The following is an 11,895-nucleotide window of genomic DNA, read 5'->3' on the forward strand; positions in this document are numbered from 1 at the left end:
TTACCAGTTGGATCTGGTTGGGCTCACCTCTACGCACAGCGTGGCTCTGGAACCTTACTTCTGGATAGGGGTTGGACTGATTGATTGAATTGATTGAAAAGTTTATTAACAGCTTGTATATTGGGTACAGTACATCCATCCATCCATCCATCTTCTTCCGCTTATCCGTGGTCGGGTCGCGGGGGTAGCAGTTCCAGCAGAGAGCCCCAAACTTTCTTTTCCCTGGCGACATCAACCAGCTCTGACTGGGGGATCCCAAGGCGCTCCCAGGCCAGCGAAGAGATATAATCCCTCCACCTGGTCCTAGGTCTACCCCTTGGTCACTTCCCAGCTGGACGTGCCTGGAACACCTCCCTAGGGAGGCGCCCAGGTGGCATCCTAACTAGGTGCCCGAACCACCTCAACTGGCTCCTTTCGACGCGAAGGAGGAGCGGCTCAACTCCGAGTACCTCCCTGATGACCGAACTTCTCACCTTATCCCTAAGGGAGACACCAGCCACCCTGCGGAGAAAACCCATCTCGGCCGCTTGTATCCGCGATCTCGTTCTTTCGGTCATGACCCATCCTTCATGACCATAGGTGAGGGTAGGAACGAAAATGGCCCGGTAGACAGAGAGCTTTGCCTTCTGGCTCAGCTCCCTTTTCGTCACAACGGTGCGGTAAAGCGACTGCAGTACCGCTCCCGCTGCTCCGATTCTCCGGCCCATCTCACGCTCCATTGTTCCCTCACTCGAGAACAAGACCCCGAGATACTTGAACTCCTTCACTTGGGGTAAGGACTCATTCCCTACTTGAAGTGGACAGTCCATCGGTTTCCTGCTGAGAACCATGGCCTCAGATTTGGAGGTGCTGATCCTCATCCCAGCCGCTTCACACTCGGTTGCGAACCGATCCAGTGAGTGCTGAAGGTCGCAGACCGATGAAGCCATTAGAACCACATCATCTGCAAAAAGCAGTGGTGCAATCCTTAGTCCACCGAACTGCAGACCCCCTCCCACATGACTACGCCTCGAAATCCGATCCATGTATATTACAAACAGGATTGGTGACAAAGCGCAGCCCTGGCGGAGGCCAACCCTCACCGGAAATGGATCCGACTTACTGCCGAGGACCCGGACACAGCTCTCGCTTTGGGAGTACAGAGATTGGATGGCCCTGAGTAGAGACCCCCTCACCCCATACTCCCGCAGCACCTCCCACAGTAACTCCCTGGGAACTCGGTCATACGCCTTCTCCAAGTCTACAAAACACATGTAGACCGGATAAGCGTATTCCCAGGCCCCCTCCAGGATCCTTGCGAGAGTAAAAAGCTGATCCGTCGTTCCACGACCAGGACGGAATCCGCATTGTTCCTCCTCAATCTGAGGTTCGACAATCGGCCTGACCCTCCTTTCGAGTACCTTAGAGTAAACTTTCCCGGGGAGGCTGAGTAGTGTGATGCCTCTGTAATTGGCACACACCCTCTGATCCCCCTTTTTAAAAAGGGGGACCACCACCCCGGTCTGCCACTCCTTCGGTACTGTTTCCGACTTCCACGCAACGTTGATGAGACGTGTCAACCATGACAGTCCCTCAACACCCAGAGCCTTCAGCATTTCCGGGCGGATCTCATCCACCCCCGGGGCTTTGCCACTGTGGAGTTGTTTGACGACCTCAGTGACCTCCCCCCGGGAGATTGGTGTTGATCCCCCGTCATACTCCAGCTCTGCCTCTAACATAGAGGGCGGAGTTGTCGGGTTCAGGAGTTCCTCAAAGTGTTCCTTCCAACGCCCTAACACTCCATCAGTTGAGGTCAACAACGTCCCATCCTTACTGTACACAGCTTGGATGGTTCCCTGCTTCCCCCTCCTGAGGTGTCGGACAGTTTTCCAGAACAACTTTGGTGCCGCCCGAAAGTCCTTCTCCATGTCTTCTCCGAACTTCTCCCACACCCGCTGCTTTGCCTCGGCCACGGATGAGGCTGCTGCCCTTCGGGCCTGTCGGTACCTTGCAACTGCCTGAAGGCCTCCTTCTTCAGTCGGACGGCTTCCCTGACCACCGGTGTCCACCAGGAGGTTCGAGGGTTACCGCCCCTTGAGGCACCTAGGACCTTGAGACCACAGCTCCCCGCCGCGGCTTCGGCAATAGAGGCTTTGAACACCGACCACTCTGGTTCAATGTCCCCAACCTCCACAGGAATGCCCGAAAAGCTCCGCCGGAGGTGTGAGTTGAAGGCCTCCTGAACTTGGGCCTCCTCCAGACGTTCCCAGTTCATCCGAACTACACGTTTGGGCTTACCAGGTCTATCCAGAGGCTTCCCCCGCCACTCGACCCAACTCACCACCAGATGGTGATCAGTTGACAACTCCGCCCCTCTCTTTACCCGAGTGTCCAAAACATACGGCCTCAGGTCCGATGATACGATAACGAAATCGATCATGGACCTTCTGCCTAGGGTGCTCTGGTACCACGTACACTTATGAGCATCCTTATGTTCGAACATGGTGTTTGTTATGGCCAATCCATGACTAGCACAGAAGTCCAGTAACAAACCACCACTCCGGTTCAGATCAGGGGGGCCGTTCCTCCCAATCACGCCCCTCCAAGTGTCTCCATCATTGCCCACATGTGCGTTGAAGTCTCCCAGCAAGATTAAAGAGTCCCCTTCAGGAGCCCCATACAGGACTCTTTCCAGGGTCTCCAAGAAGGCCGTATACTCTGAACTGCTGTTGGGTGCATAAGCACACACAACAGTCAGAGTTTTCCCCCCCATAACCTGCAGGCGTAGGGAGGCGACCCTCTCGTCCACTGGGGTAAACTCCAACAACGAAGCACCTAACCGGGGACTTGTGAGTATCCCCACACCCGCCCGGCGCCTCACACCTTGAGCAACTCCGGAGAAGAATAGAGTCCAACCCTATCCAGAAGTAAGGTTCCAGAGCCGACGCTGTGCGTAGAGGTGAGCCCAACCAGATCCAACTGGTAACGCTCCACCTCCCGCACAAGCTCCGGCTCCTTCCCCCCCAGAGAGGTGACGTTCCACGTCCCCAAAGCCAGCTTCTGTCGCCCGGGTCTGGTCCGTCGAGACCCTCCGCTTTCACTGCCACCCTTCTGGCAGCGCACCCGACCCCATCGATGTTTCCCGTAGGTGGTGGGCCCGCGGGACGGAGAAGCGGAGGTGTTGCCCACGTTGCTTTTTCGGGCTGGGCCCGGCCGGGCTCCGTGGCAAGCCCGGCCACCAGACGCTCGGCGACGAGTCCTCCTTCTGGGCCTGGCTCCAGAAGGGGACCCCGGGCTTCCTCCGGGCCGGGTATCCTCACTTCTTTGTTGTTCTTTCATGAGGTCTTTTGAACCAATCTTAGTCTGGCCCCTTGCCTGAGACCAATTTGCCATGGGAGACCCTACCAGGAACACAAGGTTCCAGACAACACAGCCCCCAGGTTCATCAGGGCACACAAACCTCTCTACCACGGTAAGGTGCTGGTTCTTCAGAGAGGTCCAGTACAGTACAGCTCAAAACATACAATTGTTAAGGGGATGCAGACCAGAGAAAGACCTTCGTCTTGTTTACATCAGGGTCCCCCATTTCCAATTCATCATATCATTTAAGACATATAAGACATATTTGACATACAGATGGCTTATTTACAATTTACATACAGGTGGTTTTTTACATACAGATTGCTTATTTACAATTTTCATTTTAGATTTCGTTCTAATACATCCTAACCGGACATTTAAGACATACCAAGTCTACAGATATACAGTAACAGAGTCTAAAATGCGAGTATATACATAGATGGGGGGGGGAAGCTGTCCATTGAACGACAGGTTGAGATTTGTACCATTACCGGGGCCAGTTTTGCAATGCTCTCCCCCGAAGGTGCTCTTTAAGAGAGGTTTTGAAGGTAAGTATAGTTTTACTTTCCTTTACAGTTGTGGGAAGAGCGTTCCACCTTGATGTGGCATAATTGCGAAACGTGTATTCCCCCTTTTTTGTGCCAAATCTGGGTTTCACATGATTTGTGGAGCTCCCTCTGGTGTTATGATCATGGTATTCCTTGACCTTTGGGAAGAATTTTGACATGTACATGGGTACCATAGGTGTAGTGGATCTTGTAGACCAGGCCCATTGCAAGTAGCTGTACTCTGTCGTCTACTCTAAGCCATCCTAGGTTGTCAAAGTGGGCAGAGGTGAGGTGGGTTCTAGATGAAAGGTCAAGCAGTAGTCTGACCAGTTTATTTTGCGATGTTTGAAGTTTTATTTTTAGCGCCTTGGAGATGCTATGGTACAATGACGTGCAAGCATAGTCATAGTACCCTTGAATGAGTGCTCCTGCCAGAGTTTTCAGGGTGTTTTTGTTTACCAGAGAGGAGATCCGGTATAGGAATCTAGTTCCAACCTGGTCAGACCTCCGTTCCCCTCTCCCTTGGACTCCGTCGCTTCCCTGGCCCAGACCCCCCTGCCTACTGCCCAGTATTAAACTGTTTTATTGTGCTTGAAACTCTTTCCTCCTGTCTCTGCTCTGCTCTTGGGTTCCCTGCTAGCCTTAACAGTACAATCTGGCCACTGTTAAGGCTTGCAGGGAACCCAGGAGCAGAGCAAGACAGGAGTTTCAAGCACAATAATAACATTTATTGAATATTACTGGGGGTCTGGGCCAGGGAAGCTAGACGGAGTCCAAGGGAGAGGGGAACGGAGGTCTGACCAGGTTGGAGAGTGCAGGGAGAAGAGCCAGGAGGAGCGGGACAGCGTCCAACGTTGGAGGTGGTCTGGAGACAGGAGCTAGGAGTCAGGCTGGCTTGAAGCTGCAGGCACAGGAGAAAACAGGTCAAACAGGGAATCGCAATCGAAGACTTTCCAAAGCTAGAGACTGACTGTGGGTACAGAGTCTACGATCTGGCGAAGTGGAGGAGTCAGGGCCGGAGTCTTATGCCAGAGGTGATTGGCACACACACACACACACACACACACACACACACACACACACACACACACACACACACACACACACACACACCACACACACACACACACACACACACACACACACACACACACACACACACACACACACACACACACACACACACACACACACACACACACACACACACACACACACACACACACACACACACACACACACACACACACACACACACACACACACACACACACACACACACACACACACACACACACACACACACACACACACACACACACACACTTTCTCAATCGCGAGTACACATGCTGCAGAGCCACTATTTCAAGTATACTACATCATCGAGTGGCGCCAAATGCTGGGCATTTAACATGCAGTCCTTCGGCGCCACTCGATGACGTAGTATACTTGAAATAGTGGCTCTGCAGCAGGTTTACTCGACATTGAGAAACGGCCACTGACTAGGCAGAGGTGGAGGCCATGACAGCAACAAAGTGCAGTGGAAACAGACATAGTGAATAAATCCTGACGTAACATGAAGCATGTGACTTAAACAGCTGAGGAGGATGTAACCTTCCTCACACTAATACATGAAACAAATGTCTTCCAAGTCCATCGAGATTTCCACATTCTTCTCCCAACCTTTGAGGTTTGACTGGTGTTTTTGTAATGCTTTAATGGCATCGGTTTACAAGAGCGGCTGAAGAAATCTTACAGTCCAGCATGTATCTTGTTCTTCAGTCCAAGGACTTTGGGGGAAAGCCTTTCACCATCCATTTGCAAGAGCACTTTCTGAATGAATTCATAGTAGTACCTTAGCTCTTTGGGGTAAGCCATGTTCAGTGGATAGATGACTCCCAGCATGATGGCACAAGCTCGGGCTACAGATCCAATGTTGTCCAGAATAATTAGTCCTTCAACAAAAATCCCAACGTTGTCATAATGTCCAGGTTCTCCACTCTCCTTGTTGATGACATATATGCCCATGGTAGATTTCTGGAGGTCTCTGGTGACGTCATCTTCTTCGATGTCCTGTATATTTAAAGAAAAAACATGTATTTATTCAATATATGTAATTTTAATGACATACTTTATCGTATAATTTTTTTGTAATATTGCTCACATACCTATTAATCCCTTAAAACAAAGCTGGTCATATTGTATATATTTCTGAATCAAACTAAATATGTGTGAGGTGTTTTTAAAGATTTACGTAGGAACCAATAAGCTTGGTGCTGAGTGTCAGGAGTCAGAGAGGATTGACAGATGGACTAAGACATTGTTGATTATGGTCTTTCCATTGGACAATAAGAAAAACTATGAATAAAGCCAACCTCGTCGTATAAATAACCAAGCTGATGGTTTGAAATGCTTTAGTCTGTTGTTGAATATCAACATACATACATATAAATATTCTCAACCTTCATGCTCCTTATAAGGTAAAACATAATGATCTAAAATGGATGCCTGACACTAGGATCATAAAACATTACATGTGACTGGCAAATGCAATTACAATGACTCACCATATACTCCCGAATGAGATGTCCATCATCCTCACCAAGGTGGATGCAAAGTGCCTTGAGGATTGCTTCCCTTTTAAAGAGCCTGTGACACGAGTTTCCCCCATCATCCAAACCCATCAATTTGAGTAAATATTGTCCCCTTGAAAACCATTACTGAACTGATTTTGGATATTTGTACTTTGATAACCATTAATCTGCCCTTCAATGTTGACCATTTTCTGGATTTTCTCGGGGATTCTTCAAGTCCCGCCAAATTACGTGTGACGTCATTGTGGGCACAGCGCTCCAGCTGCACCGTTCAGGATCCCAGCATCTGCATGTAAACGCACGATGGTGCACACAGCAGCAAGCTCAGACAGTTTAATGTTGAACGTGTCTGAGAGCTCATATGAGGCTGTAGGATCGGTTTATGTTGTATCTGTTAGAAGTTTAGGAATTAGGTGCGTCAATATGGGCGATCATACGGTCATGTAGCCAGTGGTGGACTGGGACTAAAAATCATCCCGGCCCATTTCGGTACCGCTAGTAAATTGTCAACGGGGGGAGTGGGGGATGTCAGGGGCGGCGGGTGCTGTAGATAGTAAATGTAAATATGTAAATATTTGTGTCACTGCATCCTGGTAAAATACAAATATAATGCAATGTCTGTGTCTTTGACATTAGCGCTGCTAAGTTTTTCGGTTCAACATACCCTGAATATGTTAGTTTGAGTAACAAACAAACTAACAACAACAAACTAACAAACGAGATCTCGCTAAACGGTCCTAGGACGCTGGTTATCAATTCGGTAAATCAAGCCAGGGGTTCTCTCACCAGCTGAGAGCGCGTTCACGTCTAAAACACGAGTGGATCTGACTTTAATTACATTTGACTCGAGTGTTTCGTCAACATAATGTGTTGCTTAAAATAATACTTCTGCATACAGTAGCCTATGTGACACTGTAAGTGTTGCACGGCCAGATACGGCTGGAGAAGCTGACTCAGATAAGGAAATATATGATAGGCCTATATTATGATATTATAGGCTATGATCGATTATCTGATTGATGATGTAATATGAATGATAAGTGCGACACGTCGGCGTCTTCTCTGTATTTCCTTTATCCTGTAATATGACTTGAGAGATTTAAACTCCGCACACTGAGTTAATCTCTTTTCTATAGACGCCGGAGGCGGGCAGCGTCAGGTAAAATAAGTTATTAAGCCTTCCCAAACCTGAGCCTCACGCGCCGCCTATGGGGGATGTGCTAGTGACTTATCCGACCGGCCCACTTCGGTACCGGCCCATCTGGATTCGTCCCGATGGCCAGTCCGCGACTGCACCCAGCCCACGTAAACTGTCAACGGGGGGAGCCTCGCTGCGGGGAAACGGTGGACCTGGTGTCCCGATCGGAGTGGGAATAATAATAATAATCCGTGCATTCTATCCATTAATTTCCCCAACATTGTGGTGAAAAAACCACACGTTTAATCCATGTTGGTGAACAACTACAAAAAGCATCGGTTTGTTTTCTCATCAGGAAATGCAGACCGGCTCCAACAAACGATTTTTAATCATCATTCTCACGATCATTTAATCTATCATATGTTCACCGAATTGACATGAAAGCACTAATAAATGTAGTTTCATCCACTTGAGTTTACAATTACAAAAATAATCGATTTGTTTTTATATCACATCCTACGGGAGGAAATTCAGCAGCTCTCACTACCGATTTTTAATCCTAATGTAATCATCATCTTCACCACGATCATTTATGTTTATGTTCGCCGAATTGACATGAAAGCACTGACAAATATGAATATACTGTAGTCAACTTCATTAAGACGTTATTAACGTGCCTAAACTCAGTAATTCACCATTTCTACGCATGACAACACACTTTGTCCGTGTTTGGCTCTCTCGCCGCACAGTGAAGCGTTCCCGCATTGACGTCACTTCCGGCTTCCCCCAAAACTTCAAAATGAGTCGAAGGAATTTCCCCGCGATGTTCGAAATTATTGATATTTAACGGAACGATATCGCTTTTTCTTTTTTAAACTGACGGTTCGAGATTACTAGTAGCCCAATATTTCATTGCACAACAGTTGTTGGAATGCTGTCACAGGCTCTTTAAGTTTAACATCACTTGTTGCCTGTGTAAAAAAATTGCAATTATTAAAATATTTCTAAATACATCAATAATAACAAAATTGTCTATAAATTGTAGAAGATTTACAACCTGTAGTAACCTAAATATACAATATAATATATACAATGACTTCATTATACATGTAAATGGCATGCCCTAACTTAAGTATGTTAAAGAATTGTGACTTACTGTAAATGTATTACAATGTCAGAGGTCTGAATGTGTTAGGGCGATAGCACTGTTTACAAATTCTACTCATCCAGGGGCTTTTCACCAAGACCAATGCTCCGTTCTTCACAGTTCACACCTGGAATCTGCCTAGTACAACCACAGTCTGATCTGTTGGCAACTGAGGATTAAGTGACTTGCTCAAGGCAGGTTCTGCTTTTTCACTTTCCCCACCTGGGGATTGCATTTGCACCTTTCCAGTCACAAGCCTGCTTCTCTACCCAGTATGCCACTATTGCCTTATTAAGATCAGATTTCCTTAGAAATGTGTCTTGCATTCTTGAACCTGGCAAGTAATCCAGGCTGTTGTGAGGCAAATGGGGCTCTATACGGTACTAGACAGGTACATTTCATAAAATTGCTCCATAGAGTATATGACAATTTGTATAAAACAGTATACACACATTTACCTTTTGCAAGATCGCCAGATGTTTGGCTAGTTTCTGGCCAACAACTCCTCCCTTCTTCTGGAAGACAGATGTCAGCTGAGGTAGATGGCTGTCCAACTGCGCCATGAAGGCTGTTTCAAGTGGGATAGTTGTTATGCGCTGGAATTCAGCGTGTATCTGTTATGCAAAAACAAAACGACAAAAGACAAAGAGCACATTCAGCCATTGGTGTAATGATATTTTGTATCTACTATATAATTAAAGGATAGATTCTAATGTTGACCTCATTAACCAAGTCCTTGATAAGACGTGTATTGGTGCACAGTGTGTTCTAACCAAAGTATTTATATTAATCTAAGGTAATTGCAAGGATTCAAAACTAGACTTGTAAGCTGTATGGTTGTTTAAACCTTGCTAATACTTTAATTGACAATGGGTAAAATGTTGAGGTATAAAGTGAAAACCCCAATTCCAGCAGCAGCTGTTTTCTTCAGACAATCACACTGACAGTTAGAGAATAGCTGGTGAAGAAAGCGAAACATTGAGCAGCTAAAGAGCCAAATACTTTACTAAGGAGTTGGTGGAGAGCATAAACAGAGCTAAAAGATGTGAATATTGGACTTATCAGATGGACAGAAACACCATTTCAAATGTATGATCATGTTGCTCTGTAGCAGCTCGATGTGTACAGCAAATAGGCATTTCACCATTCACCATGTGAAATATATAACTTACCTCATCAATATGGAGTATTGTGAGTAAGGTTCTGTTCCCCATCACACCAACATCAGATAGCAAAACCTGCAATACAAATAAAGATGAGCAGAAATTAAAAATAATAATGGTAAATGAAAAAAGGTAATTGATTGCCAATGATTACTGACTTGTGTTAGGCCAATGACTCAAAATCCTACAAACTCCTTTGTGACAAACAATGTAACGTTTTAAAAAAATTAAAAAATAGAGCCTAAATATGACTGGATGTGGTGCACTTTTGCCAAATGTTTAGACAAATTGCTTGTGTTACCGCCCTTACATGCTAAACTGTTATTGCACTTGATGGCAGCTTTTAAAAAGGGAGAAGCTTTTCTTTCTTTCATTGTACATGTATAATGACATTAAATGATTATATATTCTATTCTATAGCCAAAAGCAATAAATGATTTCTCACTTTTGGCAAAGAACATTGTCCACCTCAAAACGGGTAACATTTAACCACACCTAGGAGCGCTTAGTTCTCTCTCCACCATGTGTGTGTGTTGCATGCATGTAGCAGCCGCGTGTGTATAAACTGCCCCACCCCCTCGCACGCAGACGGGGAGAGAGAGATCTCTCCTCTGGATTGGAAAGATTGAAAATACATCGACGCATTTTGTCTTATTGCATATTATAAACGGTGTTGGCGAAACTAAGACTGCAATATAATGTTAAATGTCTCAAGTACCGATAAACAGACCGTCCTGCTAGAGAGGTGGTACTTTCCTGGGGAGAAAAGGTTAGTGGGTGTGTCGGCAACACTAACTATTTTTGACTAACTTATGGCAACACAAAATAATACATGGGAGCGGTGGAGTGATGAGGAGGTGTCGGCGCTTCTGGCGATTTACTCGAAAGGCTTCAGTAGAAGCCAGTCCCCAACTCCGGGGACTTCCGGTGGCAGTATACGCCGTGAAGTTGTTTGCGGTGTAGTGGGGCCGACACACCCACGAACCATTTCCTCCTCAGGAAAGTAATAACTCGCTAGCAGGGACTATCTGGGGGTGGAAATAAGGTTCGGGGGGGAAAGTACTCGTGTGAAACGTTATATGAACGTTAGCCTCGGTAACATTAACCCCTTGCCGCCAGAGAGTAACGTTACCAAAACCAACGTGATTTCACATGCTTAGTTGTGTCCTAATATTACCACAGTGATAAGAACAAGTTAAACAAAAAAACATACTTACAGCCTGTCAGGAACACAGTAGGCTAGGAATGGCCAGTATACAAGCCAGGTGAAGCTACAAAAAAAAAAGCATAGTAACAGGCAGTATTAAACTTGTATTAGCCACAAACTAATAATAAAGTCTAACAAGACAAAGATTGAATTTATCACGTATTTAATTTGAGAGCAGTATCAAGTTATCTTATAATGTTAATGATACATGTTACACTTCAATTAGGTTACTTAAACATTACTAAACAACTAAGCTAGGTTAACAGTAGGCTAACAGTTAGCTAGCTGCTGTAGGCCTACGTTTGCTAATGTTAATCTATCAAAACACACAGTCAATAGCGTTAATGTTAGCTATTAATCTACCTGTTTAAGTATAATATAGAAGAAGGAGAACATTCACCTCACGACAGAGGAGCTACGCTGGCAGTCAGGTGTGGTCCTTCCGAATGGAAAATGGAGGGAAAATTGGCGGTCTTCTTGTGTATGCACATGCGCAGACAGGACAGTATGGAGAGGCGAAGTCACGCCCATCTACTTCCGGTCCATGGGACCCCGGAAGCGAAAAATTATACATTGAATTCAATGGAGAGAGAAAACGTATCTTTTGATCCCGTTTGAATTGTGCCACGAACTACACATATGATGTTTGTCAATCTTAAACAATCATTTCCATGTCAAAAAAGTCACATTTTGTCGTAAAACTGTTGAAATATAAGACTATGAAAAATACGCGACTACAAATCCCAAATCCCATTCTGG

At 46.0% G+C, this 11,895-nt stretch overlaps 1 long non-coding RNA gene across 1 annotated transcript; it reads right to left on the reverse strand.

Moving 5' to 3' along the window:
- Nucleotides 1–8,684: 8,684 nt before the first annotated feature.
- LOC117542089 lies at nucleotides 8,685–11,618 on the reverse strand. Its single transcript, XR_004568372.1, has 4 exons — nucleotides 11,537–11,618; nucleotides 11,147–11,200; nucleotides 9,939–10,004; nucleotides 8,685–9,380 (listed from the first exon to the last, which is right to left on the reverse strand). It is a non-coding gene; the product is annotated as an uncharacterized LOC117542089 (long non-coding RNA).
- Between the last annotated feature and the right edge of the window lie 277 nt (nucleotides 11,619–11,895).

This window comes from Gymnodraco acuticeps, unplaced genomic scaffold (genome assembly GCF_902827175.1).
Source record: "Gymnodraco acuticeps unplaced genomic scaffold, fGymAcu1.1, whole genome shotgun sequence".
Classification (NCBI taxonomy): Eukaryota; Metazoa; Chordata; class Actinopteri; order Perciformes; family Bathydraconidae; genus Gymnodraco; species Gymnodraco acuticeps.